This window comes from Galeopterus variegatus, unplaced genomic scaffold (genome assembly GCF_000696425.1).
Source record: "Galeopterus variegatus unplaced genomic scaffold, G_variegatus-3.0.2 Scaffold220, whole genome shotgun sequence".
NCBI lineage: Eukaryota > Metazoa > Chordata > Mammalia > Dermoptera > Cynocephalidae > Galeopterus > Galeopterus variegatus.
The window spans coordinates 84,651-97,917 of NW_007726331.1; the positions used below are offsets into that span (position 1 = coordinate 84,651).

The 13,267-nt window shown below is 37.8% G+C and overlaps 1 protein-coding gene and 1 pseudogene across 1 annotated transcript in view; one reads left to right on the forward strand and one right to left on the reverse strand.

Moving 5' to 3' along the window:
- The window catches only part of FSIP1 (fibrous sheath interacting protein 1), a 215,819-nt gene that overhangs the window by 40,026 nt on the left and 162,526 nt on the right, over positions 1 to 13,267 (forward strand). The window lies entirely within an intron of this gene.
- LOC103585201 lies at positions 2,689 to 3,768 on the reverse strand (annotated as a pseudogene).

Below are 13,267 nucleotides of genomic sequence, written 5' to 3' on the forward strand. Positions count from 1 at the left end.
CAGCACAGCGCACACTTCTCAGGCTCGCTCTGTCCTCTGGCACGCTCGCTCCAGACCCGTCGCTATCTTGCTCCAAGCTTTGTTTATTTAAAGTGGAATAACAACAGTTTGTATTTTTGATTATCAGGGAGGTCAAATGTTTATACTTTTGTTTAACTATGTTGTGAATAACCTATTCATGTCTTAGGCTCATTTATAAGGTGATGTGTTCTTTTTATATTAATTCTAAATTTGAGAGACTCCTTTAATATTAGGGATATTAATTCTTTGACTGTCATGAACACCAAAAACATTTTTTATAAGTTACTGTTTTTTTTAATTTTTGCAGTACTTCTTGCTCTACAAAAGTTTACATTTTTTATTTAAATTTGTCATTATTTCATGTTACCATTCATTGGTTCTCTGCTTAAAAAGGCCTTTTCCATCTCAAGATTATATAAAAATATACCTGTATTTTCCTTTAGTATGGTTATTATTTTATGAAAAAATTTAAAATGTTAATCTATTTTGGAAGGCAGCTATGCTCACCACTATACCACCAACGCCTTTAAAATGTTAATCTATTTTGAATTTGAATTTATTTTTATGTCCTGTCTGAGGTAGAGTGTTGATTTACTTTCCCCCCCCAGTTTTCTAGCCTGTTATCCAAGTTCCTCTTTTGTATAATCCATCATTTCCTCACTTATTTGCAATGCTAACATTATCATGTATTAATAGGGTCTATTTCCAAATTTTCTATTCTATTCCATTAGTATTTCTGTCTGTTGATGTTAATACCACATCATTTGGATTATTATAGTTTTATAATACATTCTATTAGGGCAGTATGTTGTCTTCTTTTTCAAAAAGCTTTTTTGGAATAGCATATTTTTCTAAAACCTATTTTCTGTCTGAGTTTATCATTGACTACTTTATTAAAAAAAAAGATTGCAAAGCACCTCCAAATCTACAGCTTATAAACTGCTTTTTAAACTAGCTTAAATTTCTAAAGACTAGTGTATGAAGATAGTCTGTCTAGAAAAGTACAGCTTACAGTTCCTTTCATGTCTATCAGTAATTCTACACCTCGATAGAAATGAATCTACACCCTTTATTACAAATAAAAAACACTGAGTTTCAGGAATGTGATTTTGGGCATTATAGTATCTCAGCATTTGTAGTTTGGAAACCAGGAGCTAAATGTTGATTTCTCTAATGATGGAGCATTTCTAAAAGGCCACACCTGCTTGTGATTGACTCTGGAGCAATAAATGAAAGACAGGCCACCCTGTAAGGGAATCTTTGGCAGCCTTTTAACATTAATGTTTTCAGTCAGAGTTCACCACTGAGTGAACTGTTGGCCCTGGAGGGCAAGGCATTTGTTTTCAGTTGCCCTTTTTTCAAAATCAAATCAAAATTATCAAATACGCTTAATTTTTAAAACTCCTGGCATCTATATTGGGCTTCAACCTATAGAGCCCACAGTTGTATTTCTGGAGTCACATGACTACTGTAGGCCCCATAGACACTTAGAGTAATATTTGATTAGTACTAATGTTCTAACATGGAAATTTAGTTGACTTAATGAGCTGAAAGCTGGAGCTATGAGGGGCTTGAAAGCTATGTTCAGGGAGAATCATTGCTTAAACATTATCATGTTATTAAAGTTTCAGCTTTTAAATTTTGAATTCTTAGTCCAGTTGTTACGTATTGGCAATGTGTGCAAAGTAGACAAGATGCAAAAGTAGGGTCCATGTAAAAGGAAATGGTAATAACAGATGCTGTTAGCTGAACCAGCTATCTGTTGCCCTTCACTCTTGCTACTGGCTGTCTTGATTAGTTCACACAACCAGTTCACCAAAATGAAGAGATAACATTATTGTATTCCTGGCTTATTCAGATTTAATTAGAGTCTTTTTTGATGACTGTTCTTTTATAGAAAGGCTAATTCCTTAATGAAATTTCCTGTTGGCTCTTTATATCATAGGCCACACATATCTGATTTTTAAAAATCTTAAAGAACAAAAATGGAGTCAGTATTTACTTTAGGCTACATTATTAACTTGATAACATTGTTTTTTTTTTTTACATTTTATACTATGTAATTATTACCTTATTCTAAAAGAATAAACTTTTAAAATCATCAACTTAAAATCAGTATAATAAGCAGAGTATTTTTACTGCAAGTAGGAAAAAAGTGAGTAGAAATGCAAGAGTCCAGTTTGACCACATTGCATTGATTTTTGCAAGTTTCATATTCCTACTAGTCCAACACAGCCACACAGTGTAAATGGTGAGAAACTGCTTATATCTGTTCCACTCTGAGATGAATTTCGTTCCTGTTACTCATTGAACCTCAGCTACCCATCTTAATTAAAGCTATAAAATAATTTAAAAAGTATTTTGTGTACACTTGTAAAATGTCCAGTAGGCGGCAGCATCTAGTTGTAATAAATACTTAAAGACTCTTCAAGCCCTTAGAGCCACACTTATTTCGACTTGAACTTTAAACACACACCTACTAACATACCAAAGCCTTTCTACCTTTATTTTAATTTTTTCCGTTTAAAAAAAGGGAGAAATTCTTAGGAGGACTGTTTTTCTTTGTTTACCCTATTTGGTTTTTCTTTTTCTTTCTTTTTTTTTTTTTTTAAAGATTACACAATCATTTCTTGAGCGCCTCCCCTCCTTGCCCTTGCAGTCTCTAGGTCACTTTTTCTGCTTATAGATCTTGGGCACTAGCCCCAGGAAGATGGCTGGGGGCAGGGGTGCAGCTAACTGTTCAATGAGACCCCTAAGGTGGTCCTCATACTGCAAGAACACAGCCGGCAAATCCAGCTCCTCTGGTGGCACCTTCACCTGGGCCACCTTCTTGGCCTCCTTCTGCTTGTAATTCTCCTGCAGGATCTAGTGCTATTCCAGAGTGGCCCATTGCAGACATTAAACCACCAGCCAGCTGCATTTGTTGTCGTGGATGTCAGTGTCATTCTTGATGGTCACACTGGGGTCCCAAAGAGGTCAAGGTAATCATCCTGAATCTGAAAGAAGTCTCCCATTTCAGCAGGATCTTCTTGTCATTAGCATGTCCCTTCTCCCTGTCAGTGCCTGCTGTATACATGGCAGCAGCTACAGGAAGGTAGGAGGAGTAGAAAGCTATCTTGTACTTGACAATAGATTTGTACCACTTTTCAGCGAAACTGCCAAGATTCACATTGCCCCAGGGGGCTGTGATGAAGTCCAGGGTCTGCCTGATCCCAGTCTGATAGGAACTCTGCGGGAAGAGCTTGGTCAGGTTTAGGTAATAGGGCTGCTCGTAGCAGTAGAATTTCAGTAGGCAGTAGACACATGCTTCCAGAAGAATAGCATCATCGATGGCATCCGAACCTATGCCTGGCTTTTGATACCTACAGATCTTCCCCCGGCAGGTGAGGGATGAATTATGATGTTGTCTGATGCCAGCAAGAAAGCCTGCAGCGTTTGCACACACCAGCCCACTTGTCAGAACCCACTGCAGACTGTCAGAATCCTGTTTCCTTAGCTCCATCAGCTCCTGGAATGCTACCAGCATGGTCAAACCCCGCTGGTACTTGCCTCTAATGGCAATGTACTCCAGGACCTCCCTGAGCCAGGCAATGGTATCTCCTGTCTTCAGGTGCCCCATCTCATCTTCAGTCAGCACCTTGACAATCTGGGAGAAGTCTGGAGAAAATCTTGCTTTTCTTGGGCATAAACATCTGGTTTCTGGTCTCCATTCATTCTGAGGGAGGAAAAAAGTGCTCTGTTCCTGGATGCCGGTTCTTGCTTGGTCCATTTGGTTTTTCTTAACCTCTTATTTAAGAGTTAACTAAGTGCTTTGGGCTGGTGGCCGACTGGCAATATCCAACCTCCAACCTGTTTTCCAGTTCCCAAAACACAAAATTCATCCCAGTCCCGTTCGAATGTCACAAGTAACCAACAGAAAATAAATAAAAAAGAAAGCTGTCGTTGAGTTTTATATTTAGTTTTATTTATAAGTACTAAATACAAATGAGCCTGACTCCAAGAGAAAGATGAAAACTACATTAGATTGATTTATACCACATTTTAATTTTATAATTAGGACATAATAACCTCAAGTTTACTTAGATTTTGAAGTAAACAATATTGCACTTGCTAGAGATCTCTGAAATATTTCAAAAGTCTGTCCCATCCCATTATTGAGGAATCACTTTTAGGTTTTTCTAGAGAAATGTGAAAATCAAAACTCTTTACACCACCAGAGTTTTCTCTTAGTTTCGAGCATTTATCTAATGAGTAAGAGGTAGAACTCAAAATCCTTTGCGACACATATGTTTAGTGACAGGGTAGTTTGTTGTTAGTGTTTTTGTCACCTTTCTCTCGTGTTTTCAACTCCAAATTTATAAATACATGTTAGCAGGAAACATTGACATCTTAATCAATCAGGCTTTTCCAAGTTTGTGAATTCCTCTTTCCAGGTGCTTTTTCTGTGAAATTCAGGTATATACTTCTGCTCTTGGATGTTAAGATTAAATATTGAAGAAAATCTGGTAGTCTCTTTCTACTATGATTTGCAGAGGACTGAGGGAGGAGATCACGTAACTGTGCTGAGTGGCACAGCTAAGGATTTTTGGTTTTTCACCGCTGTTGGTTCTCAGCCTTGCTTAGCAATCTCTTTTGCATTCTCCGGAGTGGCTATTCCAAACTGTTACTTTGTGCTTATTTTCCCACCTTCCTCCGCAGGCCCTTTCACTCTGGCAGTTGGTGTTACTTTCTAGAGAAAATGGATCTCCTGGGTGGGAATCACATTCTTTCCTTCTGTTTCTAAACTTCACTCTGACTGTGCTCATCCATTCCTTGCCCCTTCCCTCAAACCTTAGATGGACGGAAGGTTTTCTTATTCTCCAAGGCCAAAGGCAGTAACGTCCCATCCCTTTCACTGCACGCCTGCCTCCTGATCGTTGTTTTTCATCTAGGGCTTCAATATCTCTGGCTTCTTCCTTCTCTCTGCCTCCTTCCCTTCAATTTACCATGTTTTAATCTTCTAGTCCTAAAACAGAATCAAAGAGCCATCAAACCAACAAATAACCAACCAAAGACACAAATAGACCTTTTCACTCAGTTCTTCACCTTACTCCCAAATACGTAACATTCAGTTTCCCCCCTCTCCTTAAAGGTCAGAATTCTTGAAAGAATAGTACACACCTACCCGGTCAACTTCCATTTACTTCTCAGCTCTTCAGTATTAATGGCATACTTTCAATTTTTATCCTGCTTGACATCCCTGTAGCATCTGACACAGATGACACTCATGCATAGTAAAACTTTTACTGGGTTCATTATTTCCTGAGTGCTGTGAGCGCACTGGCCATCCCTATATAGGATCCGAACCCGCGGTGGGAGCGCTGCTGCGCTCCCAGGGTCACACTCTCCTGAGTGCGCCATGGGCTCGGCCCCTGATGTTCTCCTTTTTTCCCCTTCCTTCTTCCTCCCTGTTGTTGAGACCTATTCCTTTTGTATGTTCTCTCAGTTTTGGTTAATGGTTTTATCATCCACCCAGACTTCTATAAACTAGAGACACAAGAGCCTGCTTTAGAGCCTGCTCTAGTTTCTCCCTTATCATTCTTTTATATTTCCTCCCTGAGTAACAGATCCTCAAATGAGTATTTATTCTCCCTTTTCTGTATCTGACCTCTTCCTCCCCCCCATTATCAATGGTTTGATCTCAGCCTTTGTAGGCTTTTCAAATAGCCTTCAGTCTTGCCATCTTGTCTCCCTGGTATCATTATTTTCCTATGTTATCATTGTATTAGTTACCTATTGCTGTGTAGCAGATTACTTCCAAAGCATGCAGCTTAAAACAACAAACATTTATGGTCTCGCAGTTTCTGAGGGTCAGGAATCTGGGAGTAGCTTAGCTGGGTGGTCTGACTCAGGATCCCTCATGTCAAACTGCTGGCCAGGGCCATAGTCATTTGAAGGTTCTTCTGGAGCTAGAGGATCTGCTTCCAAGCTCACTCACATGGTTGTTGGCAGACCTCAGTTCCTTGCGGGCTGTTGGCTGGAGATCTTAGTTTCTTGCTACATCAACCTCGCCATAGGATGTGTGTCTTCACAACATGGCAGCTGGCTTCTCCTAAAGCACATAGTAAGTGCTCTCAATACATTGAACTATTATTAGTATTCCCATGATTACTAGACAACATCAATAGGAACATGGTATGTGTCTTACATATTTTCTTTCGTATGTAAGGGAATTTTTGCAGGTTTCATATGAGGGGTGCTTCAAAAAGTTCATGGAAAGATTTGTATTCTTTTAATTATATTCTCCATGAACTTTTGAAGTATCCTCATACATTTATTAGCTATCAATAGCCCTTACATATCTTTTTACTGTTATCACCCTGATTATCCCATCCTATTTTTTTGATGGGATATTACTGATATAGAGAAAAGCAAGTGATTTTTTGTACATTTTTAATTTGTTTTCTATTTGGGAATTTAATTAACTTATATTATTAATTCTAATTATCTTTAGTTGTTTGCCTTGGGTCTTGTTAGCTTATGAGCATATCACCAGGAAATAATGTTAATTTTTGTGCTCTTTTCAATAATTATTCCTGTTCTGAGAACTATAAGAGCTAAGTGTTGAAATTTATTGAATGCATTTTGGGCCGGCCCGGTGGCGCAGTGCTACAGTGCGCCGCTTGGGAGTGCGGCGGCGCCCCCGCCGAGGGTTCGGATCCCACATACAGACCGGTTCCCGCTCACTGGCTGATTGAGGGGTGGGCGCAGCACCGAGGGTTGCGATCCCGTTGCTGGTCCCGGTCCAGTACGGGCGCGACACTGAGGGTTGCGGTCCGTTGCCGGACACGAAAAAAGACAAAAAGGAATAAAAAAAGAAATTTATTGAATGCATTTTAATGTCTATTTAAATTATCATAAATTTTTCTATCTTGACAAATGTATTTAATGTTTTAAAATTAATAGATTAAAATACTAAATTAGTCTTTCATTCCTAGGTCAACCTTTCTTGGTTATGGAATAATATTCTTTTAATTTAGTACCAGATTTGAATGGCTGAATTTATTCAGAATTTTTGTATCTATATGCAAAGTGAGATTAGTTGTGTGTGTGTGTGTGTGTGTGTGTGTGTGTGTGAGTGCGTGTGTTTGTGAGTGTACGCATGTGCGTGAATGGGTGTCATGGTGTTGAGGGTGGAGTTGGGGGTGGGGGTTGTGTGTCTGCTTTGTCAGGCTATATAAACTTCATAAAATGAATGGGTATGGTTGCTCATTTATTTTTATGCTTTGAAACAGTTTATATAACATGGGGATTATCTGTTCCCTAAAAACTTGAAAGATTTCACTGGAAAAACCATCTGGTTCAAATAATTTCTTGGACGCAATCCTATGATTCTTTTCTCAGCTTCTTTCATATTTACTATTCTATTTCAGTGTACTAGTTATTCTGGAGTCAATTTTGGCAATGCATCCATGTCACTGAGATTTTAAAGTATACATTTCACCAAGATTGGTGAAAATAAAATATCCTATAGTATTTTTAAATAATAATTCTTATTGTTTGTACATCCACTTTCTATTTCTAATTTTGTTCCTGTTTTCTCTCATTATTTTTAATCTGGAAGTTTTTAAAAAAATATCAATAGTATTTCTTCTCTTTTTTAAAAGTTTTTGAATTAATTTTTTATTAGCATATTCATTGTTACAAATCATACTTATTCTTTATACTCCTTATCTAATCCCTCCCCCTCCCCCACAATAACCATAGATTTGTTCTATCATTCTGATAGATTAACTGTTCCTCTGTTGTATTTTTAAGTTAACTTTTTATTTTAGCACAGTTTTACATTTACAGAAAAATTATGAAGATAGTACAGAGATTTACCATATAGTCACACCCTGTATCCCCCAGTATAAACATCTTACATTAGTATGTGGTAGGTTTTTTACAATTAGTGAACCGATGTTGATACATTATTATGAACTAAAGTACTAAAGTATTATTCAGATATCATTAATTTTTATCTAATGTCCTATTTCTGTCTGAGGCTCCCATCTAGGATACCATGTTACATTTAGTCCTCATGTCTCCTTAGTCTACTCTTTGCAATAACACTTTCTCAGACTTTCCTTGTTTTTGATGATCTTGACAGGCTTGAGGAGTACAGGTCAGGTATTTTGTGCAATGTCCAGCAGTTGGGATTTATATAATGCTTTTCTCATGATTAGACTGAGATTATTTGTTTTGGGGAAGAAAACCACAGAATTAAGATGCCATTTTCATTACATTACATACTATTAACATGACATCACTGTTTTTTCACTGTACTCTATCCCCCCACCTGCCCTTTTCTATACTGTACTCTATGGAGGAAGTTTTACTGTGTGTAGTCCTCACTTAAGGAGTGGGGAGTTATGCTTCACCTCTATGAGGACAGAATATTTTACATAAATTATTTTGAATTATTAAGCATGGGAGATTTATTTATCTATTCTCCCCCATTTGTTTATTCAATCATTTATTTTTATCAGTATAGACTTGTGGGTATTTATTAATACTTTGAGTTATAATCCAATATTACTTTATTTGCTCAAAATTTTCACGCTTTTCCATTGGGAGCTCTTTCAGTTGGCTCCTGTGCTCCTTTTACATACCTCCATGATTGTGGGTTCTGTTTAGTTGCTGTTGAGCACTTCCTTGCTATCTGGCACTATAAGATACTCCAGACTCATCTACTATATTTCCTACCTGAGTATTTTCTCCAAGGAGCCCAGATTCCTTTTATTGGAGAATGGTATTAGAAACCAATATCTGGATGCCAGGTGTGATTGTGCTGCTAGGGGATTGTTGATTGTAGGCCCTCTAAGAAAGGAAAAACATGTGCGTATACTAACCCATTATACACATATTTATAAATATATCTATGTGTAACCATCCGTATGTGTAATAAACTAAACCTGAGTTTATATGGATGTCCCTGACTTTACTCCATTCACATGGATAATTTAGCTTTTTCCCCTTGCTTATCTGTAACTTTCCATTCCAATAGTGAGAAGTCTGGTTCCTTCCAAGTGCCGTCCATTTAATTAATTTTTCAATTCCATTATATGTGTAGAATACCAGCTTTGTTAACCTATACTCCTGTGGGAGATGACTTAATTGACAAGAGTACAGTGCACATGCCGTTTCTGTTGCCTTTATCTTGCAGACTCCAGTCATTTTCCTTTTTCTTTTTTATTGTGGTAAAATATATATCAGATTTGCCATTTTAACCATTTTGAACATACAATTCCGTGGAATTAATTACATTCATAATGTTGTGTAGCCATCACCTCTATTTCCAAAACTTTTCGTCATCCTAAACATAAACTCTGTACCCATTAAGCATTAACTTCCCATTATTTCTTCCTCCCAGTTTCTGGCAACCTCTAATCTACTTCTGTCTCTGAATTTTTTTAAAGTTTATTTTTATTTCATTGATCCATGATAACTGTGTATGTTTATGGAGTACAATGTGATATTTGGGTGCATTTATATGATGTGCGATGGTCATACCAGGGTAGTTAGCATATCCAATACCTCAATCATTTTCTTGTGTTGGTAATGCTCAAAATCCTCTCTACTGGCTATTTGAAATTATGTAATGGATTCTTGTTAACTGTAGCCTCCCTACAGTGCTGCAGAGCACTAGATCTTACTCTTCCTATATTTAAGGAATACAACATGTTATAAAATATATTATATAAAACATATATTGTAAAATAGTTACTATAGTGAAACAAATGAACATATCTATCATCTCATGTAGTTATTCATATTTCCCCTCTGTGGCAAGAGCAGCTATAATCTACTCATTCAGCAAAAATCTTGAATACAATACACTATTATTAATTATAGTCCTCATTTTGTACATTAGATCTTCAGATTTGTTCATCCTACATATGTGCTACTTTGTATACTCTGACCTACAATTCTCCATTTTCTCTCCCACCTCCCACTCCTGGTAACCACTGTATACCTCTGTATATTGACTTTTTATAAAAGATTCCACATATGAGATTATGAAATATTTTCCTTTCTATGTCTGGCTTATTTCACTTAATATAACGTGTCCCAGGTCCATCCATATTGTGGCAAATGTCAGGATATCTCCTTCTTTTTTTTTTTTCCTTTTTGTCTTTTTTTTTCTTGTCCGGCAACGGATCGCAACCCTCAGTGTCGCGCCCGTACCGGACCGGGACCGGCAACGGGATCGCAACCCTCGGTGTTGCTCCCACACCTCGCTCAGCCAGTGAGCGGGAACCGGTCTGTATGTGGGATCCGAACCCTCGGCGGGAGCGCCACTGCGCTTCCCAAGCAGCGCACTGTAGCAGTGCGCCACCGGGCCGGCCCTGGGATATCTCCTTCTTTAAGGCTGAATAATATTCCATTGTGTGTGTGTTTGTGTATTTACACAAACACACATGCATACATACATACCACAGTTTTTTTTATCCATTTGTCCATCAACAGGCATGTAGGTTGTTTATATATGTTGATTATTGTGAATAATGCTGCAATAAACATGAGAGTGCAGATATCTTTATGAGGTGGTGAATTCATTCATTTCCTTTGGGTATATACTCAGAAGAGGGATTGCTGGGTCACATGGTAATTCTATTTTTAATTTCTTTAGAAACCTTCATACTGTTTTCTGTAGTGGCTGTACCAATTTACATTCCCACGAACAGTGTACTCTAGGGTTCCTTTTTTTCCACATTCTCACTGATCAAGTTTGGATGTATTGTCCCCCCAAAAAACTCATGTGGAAATCTGATCCCCAATGTGGCAGTGTTAGGAGCTGTTTGAGTATGGGGCAGATCCCTCATGAATGGAGTAATGCTCTCCCCGGGGGGTGGGGAGATTAATGAGTGAGTTCTCACTCTATTAGTTCTGTGAGAGCTGGTTGTTTATATGATCCTGGTACCTCCCCTCTCTCTCTTACTTCCTCTCGCCATGTGATCTGCTTGTACTTGCTGGCTGCCTGTTGTTTTCTGCCATGAGTAGAAGCAGCCTGAGGCCAGATGGAGCTGTCCCAGCATTGTAAGCCAAATAAACCTCTGTTCTTTATAAATTACCCAGTTTTAGGTATTCTGTTATAGCAGCACAAAACAGACTAATACACTCACCAACAGTTGTTATCTCTTTTCTTTTTGATAATAGCTAATAATGGTGTCAGGTGCTATCTCATAGTGTTGTTGATTCGTGTTTCCCTCCTGATGATTCGTGATTTTGAACGCTTTTTCATATCCTGTTGGCCATTTTCATGTCTTCTTTGGAGAAATATCTTTCAGGTTCTTTGCCCATTTTTAAAATTGGGTTCTGTGTTTTCTTGCTGTTGAGTTGCATGAGTTCTTTATAATTTTTGGATATTAATCCTTTATCAGGTACATGGTTTCCAAATATTTTTCTCAATCTGTAGTTACCTTTTAACTTTGTTGATTGTTTCCTTTACTGTATAGAAACTTTACAGTTTGCTGTAGTCCCATTTATTTATTTTTGCTTTTGTAGCCTGTGCTTTTCATGTGATAGCCAAAAAAGATCAATGCCAAGGCCACTGTCAAGGAGGTTTACCCCTATGTTTTCTTCTAGGAGTTTTATGATAATGGGTCTTATGTTTAGGTCTTTTATCCATTGTGAGTTGATTTTTGTGTGTGATGTAAGGTAAGGGTCCAATTTCATTCTTTTGCATGTGGAAATCCAGTTTCCCTAGCACCATCTATTGCAGAGACTATCCTTTCTCCATTGTGTCTTTTTGGTGCCCTTGTTGAAAATATTTGACCATGTATGTTTAGATTTATTTCTGGGCTCTTTATTTTGTTCCACTGGTCTGTGTGTCTATTCTTATGCCAGTACCATACTGTTTTGATTACTATGGCTTTATAATATAATTTAAAACCAGGACATGTGATGCCTCCAACTTTGTTTTTCTTTCTCAGAGTTATTTTGGCTATTTGGGATCTTTTGTGGTTCCATGCTAATTTTAGGATTGTTTTTTCTATTTTTGTGAAGAATGCCATTGGGATTTTGATAGGGATTACCTTGGGTAGTATGGTCATTTTAACAGTATTGTTTCTTCCAATCCATGAGCATGCAATATCTTTCCATTTATTTGTGTCCTCTTCAGTTTCTTTCTCCAGTGTTTAATAATTTTCAGTGTACAGGTGTACTAGTCCATATTTGTGTTGAATAACTGAAACTGGGCAAGGATGTATAAAGAACAGAGGTTTATTTGGCTTATGATTCTGGGACAACTGCATCTGGTGCAGGCCTCAGGCTGCTTGTACTCATGGCAGAAAGTGGCAGCCAGCGAACAGTTACAAGCAGATCAAATGGCAAGAGAGAGAGAGAGAGAGGAGAGGGAGAGAGAGATGGGGTAGGGGGACATGCAGGGTCTTTTGAACAACAAGCTCTCATGGGAACTAAAAAAGTGAGAACTCACTCACTACCCCCACTCCCCAGGGAGAGCATTAATCAATTCATGAGGGATCCGCCCCCATGACTCAAACAGCTCCCAACACTGCCACACTGGAGATCAGATTTCCACATGAGTTTTTGGGGTACACCACATCCAAACTCTATTAACAGGTCTTTCATCTCCTTGTTTTAATTTATTCCCCAGTATTTTCTTGCTATTGTAAACGGTATTGATATCTTGATTTCTTTTTTAGCTAGGTTGTTATTTGTGTGTAGAAATGCCACAGATTTTTGTATGTTGATTTTGCATCCTGCAACTTTACTGAATCATTTTAATTCTAACAGTTTTTTGGTGAAGTCTTTGAGGTTTTCTACATATAGGATCATGTCATCAGAAAATAGAGATAATTTTTACTTCTCCCTTTCTAATTTGAATACTATTTATTTCTTTTTTTTGTCAGATTGCTTTTGATAGTACTTCCAATACTACGTAGAAAAGAAGTGGTGAGAGTGGGCATCTTTGTCTTGTTCCAGAGCTTAGAGGAAAAGCTTCCAGTTTCTTTTCTTTTTTTTTTTTTATTTTGTCAATATACAATGTGGTTGATTATTGTGGCCCATTACCGAATCCTCCTTCCCTCCTCCCTATCCCCCCTCCCTCCCAACAATGTCCTTTCTGTTTGCTTGTCGTATCAACTTCAAGGAATTGTAATTGTTATGTCTTCTTCCCCCACCCCAGTTTTTCTGTGTATTTATTTATTTATTTTTAGCTCCCACAAATAAGTGAGAACATGTGATATTTCTCTTTCTGTGC